The following is a 6,267-nucleotide window of genomic DNA, read 5'->3' as shown; positions in this document are numbered from 1 at the left end:
TAAAGTTTATCACTGAAGACTAACTTCTACATTTCAAAATAATGCATTGACTTTTGTCAGTATTAAGAGAGTTTGGCACATAATATTAATTTAATATTGTTCAGTAAGAAAAGTGATGTCGCAGGGGGCAGTGGCTTATGCCTATAATCCCAGCACTTTGAGAGGTCAAGGCAAGAGGATTGCCTGAGTCTAGGGTTTCAAGACCAACCTGGGCAACTTGGCAAGACCTCGTCTCCACAATAAATAAAAACAAAAATTAGCCAGGCATGGTGGTGCACACCTGTGGTTCCAGCTACTTGGAAAGCTGAGGCAGAAGGATCTCCTGAGCCCAGCAGATCGAGGCTGTGGTGCCCATGAGCGTGTCACTGCACTGCAGCCTGGGCAACAGAGTAAGACTCCTACTCAGAAAAAAGAAAAGAAAAGTGATGTTGTTACATAAGCACAATGAGACCTCTGAGCTGAGTGCTGGACCAAAACACAACGGCAAGATCTCTCTCTTCTATGAAATTCACACTTTACTTGGTAAGTTTCAGTCATTCCATGTCAATGGCAGATATTAATGGCATCTCTAATGGAGGTTTAGGTGCTCTGACTTTGAAGTAATGCAATAAAACCCTGTCCTTGCCACTGCCTGTGAAATCAGAGTGGTAGCTTCAGTGTCTCACACGAAAAGTAGACATCCAACACATGTTGTTGATTAAAGAGGTGCCAGGTATAGCTGGAGTGAGAGAGGTACCAAGGGGTGGCTCTTTTTAATTAACACCCTGTTGGGAAGAATTCCGGGCTCCCAGTGGAATCACTCATAGTACCCAAAGGGAGTGCAATATTCTATTTGCAAGCCAGTGTGATGAGAAGTGTTTCCACTGAGTCACATTTTCAAAAACCATCGTTTTCCCCTTCTGTAAACAAACGCCAATTAATGTGTAAGATGTGACTTTCTTAGAGTCGAATAAAAATAACACAGCAACTGGGTGATATGCAATTTGCCACTTGTACTTTTAATTTACAGACCTATTGCATGCCACTTGTGTCAGTTAAAGAAACAAGAAATAATTAGAAAGGTAGACTAATAGGGAGAATAAGATGTTTGTGATATTTGGGTCTTCCTCATAGCTCAAAAGGCACTGTTTGTTACACTGCATCCAAATATAAAACAAATGATCTGTCTCCAACATAAACTATTTAGACTGAAAACCAGCCAAATGAAAGCAGCTGCCACTAGATTAAAAAGTCATTTTCTCAGCCAACTCAGATTAAAAAAGAAACACTTTATGAACATATTTCTTCAACTCAAGCAGATTTTTATTATTCTATGTTTCAGCTGCACATAAAAATAAAAACAGCATCTCCTGGCATGACCATTTGCTAGAAATTTAATTTCAGATAAGCAGATGGTGCTAAACTAAAAATATTAGTAGGGGATCATCTGTAAAATGTAAATCATTTTAGTATATGTTGTCTTGCGTCTTTAAAAAAAAACAAAGAAGTTTCTTTTTATAAATCGATTACACCAAAATATAGCAAATATTTTTTCTCAAGGACGTTGAACAAGGGACAGTTGGCATTTCTCTTGTGTTCCCTATCTCTAGAGGCTGTTGATAAGAAATAAACTTAAAACACACTGTTCCTTTTTTACTTCAGGACCCTGAGATAAAGCTGGATGCAAAATGTTCAAGGCTGGAAATTGAAGTTAGAATTCTCTTTACTGGTTGATTTACTTGCTATTAAAGGCTTGGGCACATTTCGTGTGCCTGGGGGCCCAAGTTCTATATGGCCAACTTCAGTGAAATGCATGGACGAAGATAAAGGAGAAAAGGGCTGGCACAGCAAATAGCTGACAGACACGTTTCATTAATAATTAAAACAAAAAATTAAAACAATCCCTTCAACTGCTCAGTGAAAGCTCTAATCCAGGACCAAAAGCTACAGCAACTCTGGGGACCAATGAAGGCTCTCACTGTGATTCGAAGCATGGATTGGATTAGAAGACATTTTCATTTTGTGCTAACTACACAGCATACATCAGCTCAAACCACATTAAATTGCCAGTATGCAACTAGTTTTGACCACCAAGCCCACTTTATTTCGATGACTGCCCCCATTACAAGAACATTATTCAATAAACATAATTAAAGATGCAAATCTGATATCAATAGTCTATTGTAATACATGCCAAATAATTTTTTTTAATTGACTCCACTCCTGCTGTCACTAGCATTCATAATTGTGAGTTAACCAATCCAGATAAACAACTTTGGCATGACTTTTCAGGGAAATAAAAAAAGGCTAAGCTCTATATGGAAACATATGGGTAGCCTTAAAGGGATTTAAAAAACATAAAATATAGCCGGGATCGGTGCCTCAGCCTGTAATCCTACGCCTTTGGGAGGCTGAGGTGAGTGGATTGCCTGAGCCCGCGGGTTCGAGACCTGCCTGGGCAGCGAGACCTCATCTCTACAATAAATCAAAAAATCAGCTGGGTGTGGTAGTGCATGCCTGTAATTCCGGCTACTTGGAAGGCTGAGGCAGAAGGATCGCCAGAGCCCAGCAGGTCGAGGCTGCGGCGGCCGGGAGCGGCCACTGCACTCCAGTCTGGGCGACAGAGTGAGACTCCAACTCAAAAAAAAAAACACCATAAAATATATATATGATATTCCTGAGTTTATACTACCTTAGTATAAATAAGTTAATTTTGTATACTAAGTGATTCTTAAGGCAAATTGAAAGTAGAATTCTCTTTATTGGTTGATGAGTGATTTTTTTTAAGGCAAGGTTGCTTAACCCTGGTACTATCAGCATTTTGAACCAGCTCATTCTCTGTTGTGGGACTGTCCATGCACTGTAGGAGGTTTGGCAGCATCCCTGGCCTATACCTAGTAGATGCCTGTAGCGCAACCCCCTTCCAGTTAGGACGACCAAAAATGCCTTCACATATTGCCAGATGTCTTCTGGGGCACCAGGGCTAAAGTCTTAAGCCCTAGTTAAGACTCAAGATGGCCGGCGGCTCAGCCTATAATTCAAGCACTTTGTGAGGCTGAGGTGAGTAGATTGCCTGAGTCTGCGGGTTCGAGACTCGCCCAGGCAACTTGGCGAGACCTCATCTCTACAATAAATCAAAGTGTGCCACTGCCACTGCCCTCCAGTCTGGGCAACAGTGAGACTGCAACTCAAAAAAAAAGAAGTCTCAAGATGAGTCAGCTGGGTGTGGTGGCTCACATCTGTAATCCCGGCACTTTGGGAGGCTGAAGCGAGTGAAGTGAGAGGATTGCCTGAGGCAACAGGTTCGAGACCAGCCTGAGCAATTTAGTGAGACCTCAACTCTACAATAAATTTAAAAAAATTAGCCGGGTGTGGTAGCGCACGCCTGTAGTTCCAGCTACTTGGAAGGCTGAGGCGGAAGGATTGCCGGAGCCCAGCAGGTCGAGGCGGCAGTGGCTGGGAGCGGCCACGGCACTCCAGTCTGGGCAACAGAATGAGACTCCAACTAAAAAAAAAAAAAATTAGCCAGGCATGGTGGCACGTGCTTGTAGTTCCAGCTACTTGAAAGGCTGAGGGAGAAGGATCTCCTGAGCCCAGCGAGTGGAGAATGTGGTGACCGCGAGCTTGCCACTGCACTCCAGCTTGGGTGACAGAGTGAGACTTTGACTCAAAAAAAAAAAAAAAAAAAAAAGAACCTCTTTACTTAGTAGCCAGCCTATTCCATGTGTTTGCCTTATGAGGGGAAGAGTCTTACTGGAAATAATAAAGTCTTTCCTCAAAACTTTTTCGTCAGCGTTGTCAAATTTAGCAAATTAAAAATAGATATGGCCGGGCTCGGTGGCTCAGCCTGTAATCCCGCGCCTTTGGGAGGCTGAGGTGAGAGGATTGCCTGAGCCCACAGGTTCGAGACCCGTCTGGGCAGCGAGACCTCATGTCTACAATAAAATCAAAAAATCAGCCGGGCGTGGTAGCTCATGCCTGTAATTCCGGCTACTCGGAAGGCTGAGGCGGAAGGATCACCGGAGCCCAGGCAGGCGAGGCTGCGGTGGCCAGGAGCGGCCACTGCACTCCAGTCTGGGTGACAGAGTGAAACTCCAACTCAAAAAAAAAAATAGAAGATGACCAGTTAAATTTGAATTTCAGGCCGGGTTCGGTGGCTCAGCCTGTAATCCCAGCACTTTGGGAGGCCAAGGCGAATGGATTGCCTCTGCCTGTGGGTTCAAGACCAGCCTGGGCAACTTGGCGAGACCTCATCTCTACAATAAATCAAAAATCAGCCAGGCATGGGAACGTACGCCTGTAGTTCCAGCTTCTTGGAAGGCTGAGGCGGAAGGATCACCAGAGCCCAGCAGGTCGACTCTGGGGTGGCCAAGAGCATGCCACTGCACTCCAGCTTGGGCGACAGAGTGAGGCTACAATCAAAAAAAAAATTGGAGCCGGGCTCGGTGGCTCAGCCTGTAATCCCGCGCCTTTGGGAGGCTGAGGCTGAGGTGAGTGGATTGACTGAGCCCGCGGGTTCGAGACCCGCCTGGGTAGCGAGACCTCATCTCTACAATAAATCAGAAATCAGTTGGGTGTGGTAGCGCACGCCTGTAGTTCCAGCTACTCGGAAAGCTGAGGTGGAAGGATCGCCGGAGCCCAGCGGGTCGAGGCTGCGGTGGCCGGGAGCGGCCACTGCACTCCAGTCTGGGTGACGGAGTGAAACTCCAACTCAAAAAAAACAAAAAAAAAGAATTGAGTTTCAGATAAACAACAATTTTTTTTTTACTATAAACATGTCCCAAACACTTCTTAGTGTTTAGTCGGGCAATTTTCGGTGAAGTGCTAATACCATAAATAAGTTACTATAAATGAATTGCTAATTCATGGCAGAAGAAAACAGGATTAAGCCAGGCTCGGTGGCTCAGTCTGTAATCCCGCACCTTTGGGAGGCTGAGGTGAGTGGATTGCCTGAGCCCGCGGGTTCGAGACCCACCTGGGCAGTGAGACCTCATCTCTACAATAAATCAAAAAATTAGCCGGGCGTGGTAGCACATGCCTGTAATTCCGGCTACTTGGAAGGCTGAGGCAGAAGGATCGCCGGAGCCCAGCAGGTCGAGGCTGCGATGGCCGGTAGCGGCCACTACACTCCAGTCTGGGCGACAGAGTGAGACTCAGACTAAGAAAAAAAAAAAGGATTAAACAAAATGACAAAAATAACATAGTTCACAGTTTGTGAGTTATAATAAAAACAGAACACACTAAGGAGCCGGACAGCCTACCTGCCATTTTTGAAGATATGACCTTGGACAAGTTAACTTCTCTGAGTCCCCACTTAATCTTTTTTTGTTTGTTTTTAATGGGAGTTGCGGGTGAGAGAGGGAATTATAATTCTCTTACTAGGCCACTGTGATGTGAGTTGTATGAAATAGTGAGGTAGCTCTTTAAAGATGAAGTTTCCAGCACTCAGTACTCTTTGGATAGATTGGGCCATCAGCCCGAGTCTAAGACCACAACAGAGAGTACATTGGCACCATACTGCCCAAAACATAATCTAATCAGCTCCAGGCAACACCACCAGGTCAAGAGGAGAAAAGGAGCCATCTGAGGTTTGTGTCTACGCATCCTTGCCTGTCATGCCTGACCAACAACAGCTAACAACCCATACAGAGCCCTTTGAATAATAAGGATGGGAATGTATACTGAGTAGAGAGGCAGGAAAAGACCCAGAAAAAAAAAACACAACCTGACAATTGTCGGGCCACGGAGTTCTCCTCTTGAAATTTGAGTGAACTCAAATTTTCCACCTTGCAGTTGGTCTGACAATGTAGAAAAATATAAGATTTTTTCAAAAGATACTTCCCTAGATCTTTATTTCTCCATTTGCAAAAGGAAGAGGTGGGGTAGATGAACACTAACGTTCATTTTGACTTTGAAAAAGTACGCAACTTCTCCTTTCTTTCTTTCTTTTTTTTTTTATTTAGTTAAAGTCTCACTCTGTCGCCCAGGCTGGAGTGCAGTGGCACACTCAGGGCCACCACAGCCTCAACCTGCTGGAGTCAGGCGATCCTTCCACCTCAGCCTTCCAAGTAGCCAGAACTACAGGCGCGCTACCACGCCCGGCTAGTTTTTGGTTTACTGTAGAGATGAAGTCTCGCCAAATTGCCCGGGAGGGTCTCGAAGCCACGGGCTCAGGCAATCCACTCGCCTCGGCCTCCCAAAGTGCTGGGATTACAGGTTGAGCCACTGAGCCCAGCCACAACTTCTCCTTTCTTTTTTTTTTTTCTTTTCTTTCTTTTTTTTTTTTTT

The sequence above is a fragment of the Carlito syrichta genome, unplaced genomic scaffold (genome assembly GCF_000164805.1).
Source record: "Carlito syrichta isolate Samal-C Ts95f unplaced genomic scaffold, Tarsius_syrichta-2.0.1 Scaffold303225, whole genome shotgun sequence".
Taxonomy (NCBI): domain Eukaryota; kingdom Metazoa; phylum Chordata; class Mammalia; order Primates; family Tarsiidae; genus Carlito; species Carlito syrichta.
Note: the sequence above shows the minus strand (reverse complement) of the source record.